We start from the raw sequence: 12,505 nt of genomic DNA, 5'->3' as shown, positions 1-12,505 counted from the left end.
GGCATCAAGTGGACTTATGAGAAAAAAGTAACAGGCGGATCGTATACGCGAGTCAGGCTAGATAGAGCTTTGGGATCGGTGGACTGGTGTGGTCTGTACCCACAGGCGGCTGTCCAACATGTCATATCAGCGACATCTGATCATTCTGCCATATTACTGCAGCTAACCCAACCAAGCGGAGGACCGAAGACGAAGCAGTTCAGGTACGAGGTGATGTGGGACACTCACCCTGAATTGAAACCCACGGTGGATGCAGCTTGGGAGCCCAACGGTCATAATCAAACGGTGGGTGAAGTTCGCGCAAAACTCGAGGCCCTAGCAAGTAACCTTGGCGTATGGTCAAGATCAACTTTCGGTAGTGTGAGAGGAGAGATACAAAGCCTCAAGAAAGAGCTAGATCGCCTTCGGAGTGACATAACAAGGGCCGGACCTTCTCATGCGGAGATCAAAATTAACGACCGTCTAGTCGAGCTCTATTTGCGTGAAGAGTTGATGTGGAGACAGAGGTCTCGTGTCCAGTGGCTAGCTGAGGGGGACCGTAACTCTCGTTTTTTCCACATGCGCGCCTCTATGCGGAGAAGGAAGAATCTGATAAAGGCCTTGCAGAAACCAGATGGAGAATTAACCATGGAGTTAACGGAGATGCAGCAGATGGCTTTGGACTTTTATAAACAGCTGTACACTTCGGAGGGAGTGGAGGGGGTGCAGGACGTTCTTCAGCATGTGCCTACGAAGGTTACGGCGGAAATGAATGCAGCATTGTTGGCTCCGTATGAAGCGAAGGAGGTTAAGACCGCTCTTTTCCAAATGTTTCCTACAAAAGCTCCCGGTCCAGATGGGTTTCCGGCACACTTTTTCCAGAGACACTGGGATGTATGTGGAGAAGCAGTCACGAGAGCAGTACTGGCCATTATTAGGGGCGAGGAGAGCCCTGCATGTCTGAACGACACCCTTCTGGTCCTTATTCCTAAGGTATCCAATCCAAACTTGTTATCTCAGTTCCGGCCCATAAGCTTATGTAACGTGTTTTACAAGATCGCCTCGAAAGTTCTAGCAAATCGCCTCAAGCTAATTCTTCCAAAGATAATTTCGGAGGAGCAGTCGGCCTTTGTGCCAGGAAGACTCATTACTGACAACATAATCTCGGCTTATGAATGCTTGCATTTTATGAAGAGAAACAGGTCAAAGAATAACAGTTTAGCAGCACTGAAACTTGACATGATGAAGGCATACGATCGAGTGGAGTGGTCCTACCTGCGATCGATTATGGAGAAGTTGGGTTTTGCGGCACCATGGGTTTCAGTTGTGATGAATATGGTGAGCTCAGTTTCTTTTTCAGTTTTGTTCAATGGTGTGAAGTCAGAAGCTTTTCATCCTACGAGGGGGATTCGACAGGGAGATCCAATCTCTCCATACCTTTTCTTGTTAGCAGCAGAGGGCCTATCGTGCCTCTTAAAATCCCAAAATCAATCATCCCAGCTCAGCGGCATTAAGGTGGCACCGTCGGCTCCGGCGGTGAATCACCTTTTATTCGCGGATGATAGCCTGCTGTTTTTCAGGGCGAGAGTTGATGGAGCGGAAGCAGTATCAAACCTGTTGAATACATATTGTTTGGCATCAGGCCAACGGATTAACAAAGATAAATCTTCAATCTTTTTTAGCAAGGGAAGCCCAGAGATAGTACGTGCTGCGGTCAAAGGCCATTTGCAGGTCCCTAATGAATCATTGAGCGACAGATATTTGGGTTTGCCAACAGACGTGGGCCACTCAAAAAAGGGTACTTTCAAATATTTGAGTGACAGAGTTTGGGACAAGGTAAAAGGTTGGATGAGCAAATGCCTATCAGCAGGTGGAAAAGATGTGCTAATTAAATCAGTGGCCCAAGCCATCCCGGTGTTCTCGATGTCATGTTTCAAACTCCCAAGAGGTTTATGTGATCATATAAAATCCATAATCAGGAAGTTTTGGTGGGGGTGCAAACAGGGACAACGTAAGCCGGCTTGGGTTTCCTGGGATGTGATGACACGTCCTAAACATCTAGGCGGGCTAGGATTCAGGGATCTAGAGATTTTCAATCTAGCCCTGTTGGCTCGCCAAGCCTGGCGACTACTACAAGAACCAATGAGTTTGAGCGCAAGAATTTTGAAGGCCGCATATTATCCAAACAATTCGGTTCTTGATGCGGAGTTGGGACCAAGGCCGTCTCAGATTTGGCGGGCTATATTGGAAGGACGGGATCTGTTGAGGCAGGGGCTCATTCGTCGGATTGGTAATGGGCAATCAACGGAGATTTGGATGGATAACTGGATTCCGAAGGAGATGACGCCACGGCCTATTGTCTCGTTGGTTCCTCACCCTCCCAGGCACGTTTCGGAGCTGCTCTCCCCGGCGACAGCCTCATGGAATGAGGGTTTGGTCCGGTCCGTGTTTTTTGCCTATAGATGCTGAGGCCATATTGAAGATTCCGGTATGCACCCGCAACGTTGAGGATTTTTGGGCGTGGTATCCGGACAAGAAAGGCAAATTTAGTGTCAGTTCGGCTTATAAGTTTTTGCTCAAGACAAAATTACAGAGGGAGGAGTGGTTAAATGGAAGTAGCGGAACATCTCACACCGATAAGGACGAAAAAGCTTGGACTTCCTTGTGGAAATTTAAAATCCCGTCGAAGGTGAGGATCTTTCTTTGGAGGCTAGCTCATCACTCACTCCCTACAACGGATGTCCTGAAAAGAAGAAACATGTCAGAGAGAGAAGTTTGTCCGCTGTGTGGATGTGAGGATTCTTGGAGACATGCGTTGGTAGCATGCACGATGTCTCGCTGCGTGTGGGCTCTTTCGGAGGAAAACTTGGTGTCAATCATGGCTGAAAATGATGAATCCAACGCAAGAATATGGCTGTTTGATCTATATGAAAAACTGGACCAAGCTAGCTTCACAAGGATGGTCATCACACTATGGTCTATATGGTTTGCGAGGAGGAAGGCTATCTATCAATCTATATTCCAGAACCCCCAGCAAACGGCTTCTTTTATAAATAATTACATCGATGAGCTAGGTCACTTAGTTGTGCGAAGAGTGCGCGAACAATCTGTATCTGCACCACCACAACCGAAACGGTGGCTTCCTCCTCCTACAGGCACTGCAAAAATTAATGTTGACGGGGCTGTGGGTCGCTCACGGAGAGGAGGAGCGGTTGCTGCCTTTTGCCGTGACCAGGACGGGCACTATCTGGGCTCCTCGGCTATGGTTTATTATGGTATGACGGACCCTCTAACCCTGGAGACATATGCATGCCGGGAAGCTCTTGCTCTAGCAGATGACCTAGGACAGCAGAAGATTCACGTGGCATCGGACTGCCAAGAAGCGGTTAATGACATCAACAGGGGTACAGGAGGCCCCAATCATGGATTTCGAGTCGCTCGACTAGTCGCGACTAGTCGTCGACTAGTCGACGAGTCGCAGTTCCAGGGCCGACTCAGCCTCTCGACTCGACTCCTGGGATGAGTCGAGCGACTCGCGCGACTAGTCTCGACTAGTCTCGACTAGTCACGACTAGTCGTGGTTTTTGGGTCGAACGACTCGAGGCATCGCTGGATCTGGAGCACTCTCCTGCCGCCATGCTGCTGCTGCTGCTGCTGTGCTGCCTCGCTGCTGCTGCTGCTTCTGCGCCCCCGCTGTAGCGCTGGCCGCCGCCGCCGCTGCTGCTGAAGCTGCAGCGGCAAGAGGAACAGGCTGGGAGGAGCGGTGGCAAGAGAGTTGCTGCAGGGGAGTTGAGAGATCCATCGCTGGGAGGAGAAGTGGTGGACTGGTGGCAAGAGAGTGGCAGCAGAATGTATGGCGGCTGTGGTGAGGGAGGAGGGAGTGTGGATGGTGGATTAGGTCACGGGAGGAGTATATAGCTACTAGATGGGCTTTTGGGCCACAGGGAAGTGCATAACTAGTGGCCCATCTCTCAGTTGGCCCTGGTTACTGCTGCTGGTGGTGTGCTCCTCCCTCCTCCCCTGGTTGCTGCTGCTGCTGTGCACTTGTGCTCCTCCCCTGACTGCCTGCTGCTTAACTCACGTCGACTCGTCGCCATGTCGACTCGTCGACCGTGAGTCTAGACTAGTCACGACTAGTCTAGAGTCGCCCCCTCCGAGCGACCCATCGACTCATCGACTTGAAAACATTGGCCCCAATGCATCGTTGGTGCATGAAATAATGAACCATTGTAATAGTTTTATTACTTGCTCTTTTGTTTTCGAGCGTAGGAACTTCAATTTTGAAGCTCATAATCTCGCCAAATTTGCTTGCAACCTAGATATAGGTAGACATGTTTGGTTGGGCAATCCTCATGATCCCGATCTTGTACCTATGACAATTGCTTCTGAATAAATAAAGCAGGCGAGAATTCTCAAAAAAAAAAAAATAGTTTTTTTCCAGTATGCTTGCTAGTTTAGGTTTTCAAATAAACTATATTATTACATGTGTAGTTATGTGGGATGCTATGTGGATTTGAGGAATTACAAAAAACTTGATTTTACTAAGGGTTGATTTATAGTTTGTAGTTTCTGATCTTTTGACTTATAGGTGTACGTACTGCATTTAAATGATGTGGCTTGATCATAGTCAGGCTCTACTAGACTGTGGCTAGATTCTTTTCTCTGGAATAATCTGGTGTTACCAGCCATTTTCTGCGACCTAAAAACCATACACGATCCGCTTTATAGGATTACTAGATCATGCCGGCGCCCGTCCATTTTTTTATATATAATGGTAGGAGTAGGAACTTTTATATGTATACGAAGAAACGAAACATGCTAGTTATATAGGATATTTTGTAAAATATATGGAGACAAAAACCCTGCAAGTTAGATTTGCAATTTGGCATGAACTGAACTATGTATTGTGAAGTTGGTAGAGCCTTATGGATAAATGATCTGTAAAAGTCCTTCACCAACATTTTCATGTGTGACCTACTCGTCTTCTTAGCCTGAATTCTATGTGTGTTAGACTTCGTTGGACAAACATGTCACGACCTGCTTTGACTTCCCTGTAGCTGCATGTACACATATGTGTAGGAGGTAAGCCATTATAGTAGTTTCCTGTTTAAATGTGCTTGTAATATTTGCTTACAGATCTACAATATGTTGTCTTAATAGCACACATGAACTCCTCTTGAAGAATCAGGGCGCAGTAAGCCTACAAAACTACCAACCATCTATTAGTTTACAGGATATTTCTTCATTGTGAACGCAAAATCAAAGGATATTTCTTAATGTTCACAACATATATATTCAGAATAACTCGCATCATTAGTAATTTACTCCATGTACATTCAGAGTAATTCTCACCAGAAAAAATAGAATATATGGCATGGCATTTGGTAACACAACTGGCGAGTGCAAGTCAGCTTCATCTGCCAAAGCTATCTACAGATTTCAATCTTTCTGTTTCTCCCACGCACCGTCTATCGTATAAATCAGAGCTTCGACCAAACCGGACACCTACTGTGTCCCATCAGTACTTTGAGTTTCTCCATCCTGGATAAAAAATAAGGAAGGAAATGTTACCTTTTTTTTTGCTTGTTTGTAATTGTCATAAAAAAGGCCGCTTAGTTTTCCATGTGTTCGCACGACAAACTAACCAGTTCGCCTAATTCCTGCGATTAACAGTTTAACACCGCTGTTCTTGAATACCTTTCGTAGTGAAGGTTTTTCATGCTCCCAGCCGTGAAGATGCATAGACTGAAACCATCCATGACTGATCTCACCGCACGCAGGTCTTGGCAAATATAAGATCTGAAGGAAACAATAAGAATATGACCCTGGAATTCGACACCCTTCGATGATATAATGGGTCTCTCAGAGGGAACACGAAACTAATGTGCCTGCTAACCTGGCAGGAAAACGACTGTCATGAGAAAATCAAGAAACCCAACATCCCAGTTTCAATTCGATCCAGAAGTCAATCAGGAAAGGTGATGTCCTAGGTGAGTAGGATGCAACAAGAACAGAAAGTATGTTGCTCGAATTTGTCCGTGTACAGAACCTGCATTTTTTTTTGTCAGCACAAAGAACATCATAAACAAATCAAATTCTAAAGATGAAGAATTGGGGGAAGAGGAGATGCAGGAAGGAGAGAGAATTGGAATGAATTGTAGACCTAAAAATCACCCATAGTTGGTAGAGAATGATTTGCGGAACATGCAGTGGAAAGGTTGGGATTATATGGGCGTCCATATATTGAATAAAAATTATGAATACCAATTGTAACTGACCTACAGTAACCAGCAGCTCGCGCACCGATTGGTAGTAATGACTGATTAAACTCTCAATCAATCATCGTCGGGTTGGCGATAGAACTTCAAAGGGCGCATGCCATGTTTTCTGCAACAGACCATCCTGCCGCGCCGTGCAACACAACGGGTCGATTAAATCGAGCGGACCCCAGGCGAGGCGCTGCCTGAACCAGCGCAGTCTCCATGGATCCGTTGCTCTGGCCCGGCATCCGCGGTCACCCAAGTCGGTAGCCTCAGGAGGCCGCCAGGCGAAGGGATGGGAGGCACGTGACTCCGCCGATCGACACCATTTTTTTTGTTTTGAAAAAAAAACACTTACGCTGGTAGAGGCCCGGAAGTGTGCAAAGGCCCATTAGGCCGAGTTTACCATAGAAGCGGAAAAATGCGACCAGAGCAGCGGCCCATAACTGTTGGCGCTCGATCACAGCAAACTGGGGCTGATTAAGGGCGATCGAGAGCAAATCTGACGGCCACAAATGCACCAAACTAAGGATCCAACGACTGTTAACGCCAATGGCCTGAGAGGGCTGGAAAACTGCATAGTTTTAATGTCTCTAAATAGAGATACTTGGCATATATAAAAATATTTTTTGCTTTATACTATAAATGGCATTTGCTTTATACTATTCTTTCCCGAGGACCGGAGTAATTGGCACACTTGTTACATTCAATAATTTTTTGGTTCTAGTGGAAACCAGTTCAAACTGCGAAGTGCCGAAACTTCGTGGTAACAAAGCACCTAGGGTGTGATAAGCTGTCCCTAGAGTACAAAATATGGCCTGCAGAATTTTAAATGATAATTGCAAGAGTAACTACATTCATACATTGTTGAGCATCTGTTAATACTCTGTTCAGAAATACATGACCGTTTTAGAAAATGATGTAGTCCAACTTACATAGGCAAGTGAAAATGATATTGTAAGATGGCATGGCTCACAAACCATGTTTTCATAATTTTCATTTCATACTATCATATTGATTTCGAAAGTAATGATGAAATTGCATGTTGGAGATCGTATCCATGTCCAAAGTGTCGCCTGTTCTTTTAATAGGAGTACTTCACCAAGGGGTAGTTTAAATTCTCGGTTCATGGAAGGAATTGTGTCCAATTATAGTGGATCCAAACGAGCTATAAAGGACAATGGGTCCATCTCATAATCACAATTCTACTCTGTCTGAATCCAAACTGTTACGTGCAGCTACCATGCATGGCAGCAAGGCCACCATTTGGTATTCAAGAAAGTTGTGCATTTTATTTAGAGTGGGGGGTTTGTGCAATTGTGCTCCAGAGGACCCATTCTTTTCTGCTTTTTCTTGACTGAGAAAATGCTTCCGTTGATCTTTTACTTTTTTGTTTTGTTTTGAGACAACCGTTCATCTTTTACTTGTGGCGCCTGCGCATTGTTGGATTGCATTTTGTATAACCGTCAGATCACGCTGCATTGCCCCCCACCCTCATGGCTCAGCAGCAACCCTGCGTGATGCAAACACAACGAAAGTCCCCAGCCCCACACTGCTTCCCCCCATCGCACAGGGGGGCGCATGGGCTAGCGACGACGCACAACTCCGGCGAGAACAGCAGCCACCAACTGCTCCCTTGCAGCAGACATCGAGCGCCCCTTGTAGCACTGCTTGCGACCACCCTGCAACAGCATGTGGCATCGCCGCCGGCGCCCTCTTGCGGCAGTCCATGCAGCACCAGCGGCAAACCTTGAAGCACTGATGGTCACCTCTTACAGCACAAGCGCCTCTGTGGAGTATCTCGGCTGCTGGCATGCAGCAATGCGTGGAGGGCATCGCGCCAGACTTGTAGCACGACACTCCAGCCTGCAGCACAGGCACCCATCTGTACCACAGGATCGCAACAGCATCCAGTGGCTTGGCCTCCCTCAGAACATTGCTGCTCGCCATCAGCGGGACGTTGATTTGTGGCCTCGAGCGCACCACCCACAGACACGTCCTCATTAGTGCAGAAGGAGAAGCCTCTGGAGAAGATCTCCATCAGCGGGGCGTCTCGATCATCACTAAACCAGGCGTCTTCCCAAAACAGGGAAGATGAACCATTCCCTACTATGACCCTGGTGATCCCACGGAATACGTCGCTGAGTTGCATGACATCCCACCACCAGAAAGAACCAACCGGGTTCATCATATGAGGCACTTTGTTCGTGTAGTAAGCATCCCAGATCAACGTCACCCAGGGGACATCTTCCCGATTATAGAACTTGAAGAGGTGTTTGAGGAGCAGGGCCATGTTCTGGGTTTTGACATCAATCACACCAAGTCCACCCTTACCCTTGGGTCGACAAACCAGCTCCCATGCCGCAAGAGAATTGTTTTTGACCCCATCATCAGTATTCTTGGCCCACAAGCAATACCTGCGCAGCTTATCAAGATGCTCGACTACCTTCGTACGAAGCTTGATCGTGCACATGGCGTAAATCAGCATCGAAGTGATGGTTGAATTGACCAATGTGAGCTTGGCCTTGGACGACATCAAATACAGGGCAGTGGATAGTTTTCTCTCCACCCCATGCACCATTGGCATGAGTTCCAGCAGTGACGGCCTCGTGGTGCCCATGGGGAGGCCAAGATAGGCGAAGGGGAGGGAGCCAACCGTGCAACCGAAGATATGTGCAAGCTCTCCCGCTCGCTGCGGGTCCAGATTGATAGGTATCAAGGTGGACTTATGAAAATTGATCCGCAGCCCCACAGAGGTAGCGTAATCCACCAGGATGGATTTCATTCGAGCAGCTTGATCAGAACAGGCAGGCATCACCAGGATCGTGTCATCTGCGTACTGTACCACTGGATAATCACAACTCCGATTGCAGTGTTGCACCAATATTTCACCAATCCTAAAGCTATCTGAAAGCAGTCTGAGAATCGCTGTCCTCACCTGAATAGTTTCGTTGAAAGCTTTGAAAAGTTCCAGCGAATCAGATTCAGTAATAACAGGAACACACCCAAGTCCTTCTATCATGTAGGGTCGTCGCCTCGGCTGTTGTTGCATCAAGAAGATTTTGGAGGGGCCAGCAAGTGCCTGCTATAGCACCTCCCGACCAATTATGAAAGCAAGCAGCGTCAACATCCATCTTGTACATATTTTTTGGCGGCTTGGTCCATGTAATTTCATGTGGTTCTGCTTTAGTTAGTGCTCCCCCAAAATTGCTTGCCAAAGCTTGGATTGCAAACTCTGTGCGTGAAGGAACGGCCACCGGCTCCCCTTTAACGAACTCCCTATGCTGTCACCATATGTACCAAGTTCTGACAAGAATTGATTCCTTCAACCCTACCTGACCAAAGCCCTATAGATTTGTTACTTCGCCATCGCATAAATTTTTCCGCGCAAAGAATGCCAGAAGCTTGGCGCCACTTCATGCATCCGACTTTGATTTAATGGTTCACATCCTCATCAATACCCCCATCCTTCTGCAACATTGACCCCAAATATCCGAAGGTGTTCTTCTGAGGCACCACCTGCCCATCAAGGCTAACCTCCGCCTTCTCATGCCTACTGAAACCGCACCTCATGTATTCGGTTTTGGTTATACTAAGCCTAAAACCTTTCGATTCCAAGGTTTGTCTCCATAACTCTAACTTCCTATTAACCCCCGTCCGACTATCGCCGACTAGCACCACATCATCCGTAAAGAGCATACACCATGGGATATCTCCTTGTATATCCCTTGTGACCTCATTCATCACCAAAGCAAAAAGATAAGGGCTCAAACCTGACCCCTAGTGCAGTCCTATTTTAATCGAGAAGTCATCAGTGTCACCATCACAACATTATCGTACATGTCCTTGATGAGGGTAATGTACTTTGTTGGGACTTTGTCTTTCTCCAAGGCCCACCACATGACATTCCACGGTATATTATCGTTGGCCTTCTACAAGTCAATGAACACCATATGCAGGTCCTTTTGCTCCCTGTATCTCTCCATAAGTTGTTGTACCAAGAAAATGGCCTCCATGGTTGACCTCCCAGGCATGAAATCAAACTGATTTTTGGTCACGTTTGTCATTCTTCTTAAGCAGCGCTCAATGACTCTCTCCCATAGTTTCATTGTATGTCTCACCAGCTTAATTCCATGGTAATTAGTACAACTCTGAACACCCCCCTTGTTCTTGAAGATTGGTACTAATATTCTTCGTCTCCATTCTTCTGGCATCTTGTTTGCCTGAAAAATGAGGTTGAAAAGCTTGGTTAGCCATATTATCGCTATGTCCCCAAGGCCTCTCCACACCTCAGTGGGGATACAATCAAGGCCCATCGCCTTGCCTCCTTTCATCCTTTTTAACGCCTAATTGACATCAGACTCCTATCGCCGCACAAAACACCTGCTGGTATCATCAAAGGAGTCGTCCAGTTCGATGGTAGAACTCTCATTCTGCCCATTGAACAGCTTGTCGAACTATTCCCGCCATCTATGCTTAATCTCCTCGTCCTTCAGCAGGAGTTGGTCTACTCCGCTTGATGCATTTGACTTGGCCAACATCCCTCGTCTTCCACTCTTGGATCTTGGCCATCTTATAGACGTCCCTTTCACCTTCCTTCATATCTAACCGCTGGTAGAGGTCCTCGTACGCCCGACCCCATGCTTCACTGACAGCTCGCTTTGCAGCTTTCTTCGCCATCTTGTACTTCTCTATGTTGGCTGCACTCCTATCCAGGTATAGCCGTATAGGCGTCTGAAACGATCTTTCTTCTCCTTGATAGCCTTCTGGACATCGTAATTCCACCACCAGGTATCTTTAGCTTCGCTTCTACTTCTCCTGGACACTCCAAACTCCTCCGAGGCCACCTTACGAATGCAAGTCACCGTTTTCATCCACATATTGTCTGGATGCCCTCGTTCCTCCCAAGGGCCCTCCTTCATGACCCTCTCCTTGAGCGCCTGAGCTACCTCCCCCTTGAGCTTCCACCACTTCATTCTAGCGACTTTGGCACGCTTATTCTGCTGGACACGAATCCAAAAGCGGAAGTCAGCAACCACAAGCTTATGTTGAGGGACAACACTCTCTCCAAGTATCACCTTACAGTCTAGGCACGCACGCCTGTCTTCTCTTCTCGAGAGGATGAAATCAATCTAGCTAGAGTGTTGACAACTACTAAAGTCACTAGATGTTTGTCTTCTCTTCTCGAGAGGATGAAATCAATCTAGCTAGAGTGTTGACGACTACTAAAAGTCACTAGATGCCTGTCTTCTCTTCTCGAGAGGATGAAATCAATCTATCTAGAGTGTTGACGACTACTAAAAGTCACTAAATGTGATTCTCTCTTCTTAAAAGGGCGTTAGCTACGACCATGTCGTAGGCTAGAGCAAAGCTTAAGACATCTTCTCCTTGATTCCTGATGCCATAGCCAAAGCCCCCATACACCCCTTCAAACATTGTGTTAGATGTACCCATGTGGCCATTGAGGTCTCCTCCTATGAAGAGCTTCTCGCCAATCGGTACACTCCTAACCATGTCCTCCATGCCTTCCAAGTACTCCCTCTTGGTGTTCTCATTGTGGCCTACTTCTGGGGCATATGCGCTGATAACATTGAGAACTAAGTCCCCAACTACCAGCTTGACCAGGACAATCCGGTCCCCGCGTCTCTTGACGTCTACCACTCCATACTTAAGGCTCTTGTTGATCAAAGATGCCAACACCATTTCTGTTTGCAGCCATCCCCATGTACCACAGCTTGAAGCCAGTACATCCACCTCCTCCGCCTTCTGTCCCTCCATTTGGTTTCTTGGATGCAAAGGATATTAACACCTCTCCTCACCGCTACATCAACTAGCTCCCGAAGCTTCCTTGTTAGGGACCCTACGTTGTAGCTACCTAAGCAGATCCTCCTAGGCTTAGCTAGCTTCCTTACCCTTCGCACTCGTGTCAAGTCAAATGCAAAGACCCTTGCTTATTTTCCACTTCATCCGGGCGCCGATGTAGCGTGCCACTAAGGATGCGACGACCCGATCCTCGCTCACTTGCCACCATATCCAGATCAAGATACGGCGCGCCACCGGGGGGTGACGGTCCGACCCTTGCCTATGTGACACCACACCCATGTTCCAATGTGGTGCGTCACTGAGAGGGTTACGTCCCAACGAAAATCTTTTCGGTTTCATCTCCATAAGAGTGACTGAGTTTTAACATTGGCTCGCCAAGCCTATCACAACCCCCCTCCTTTACCCGGGCTTGGGACCGGCTATGTTGAGACAACATAGGCGGA

At 47.3% G+C, this 12,505-nt stretch overlaps 1 long non-coding RNA gene across 1 annotated transcript; it reads right to left on the bottom strand.

Annotated features, from left to right (window-relative positions):
- Window positions 1-5,131: 5,131 nt before the first annotated feature.
- On the bottom strand, window positions 5,132-7,862 carry LOC119304367. Its single transcript, XR_005148221.1, has 4 exons — window positions 5,876-7,862; window positions 5,677-5,778; window positions 5,332-5,520; window positions 5,132-5,187 (listed from the first exon to the last, which is right to left on the bottom strand). It is a non-coding gene; the product is annotated as an uncharacterized LOC119304367 (long non-coding RNA).
- Between the last annotated feature and the right edge of the window lie 4,643 nt (window positions 7,863-12,505).

Source organism: Triticum dicoccoides, chromosome 1B (assembly GCF_002162155.2).
Source record: "Triticum dicoccoides isolate Atlit2015 ecotype Zavitan chromosome 1B, WEW_v2.0, whole genome shotgun sequence".
NCBI lineage: Eukaryota > Viridiplantae > Streptophyta > Magnoliopsida > Poales > Poaceae > Triticum > Triticum dicoccoides.
Note: the sequence above shows the minus strand (reverse complement) of the source record. Positions and strands in the feature narration are given on the sequence as shown.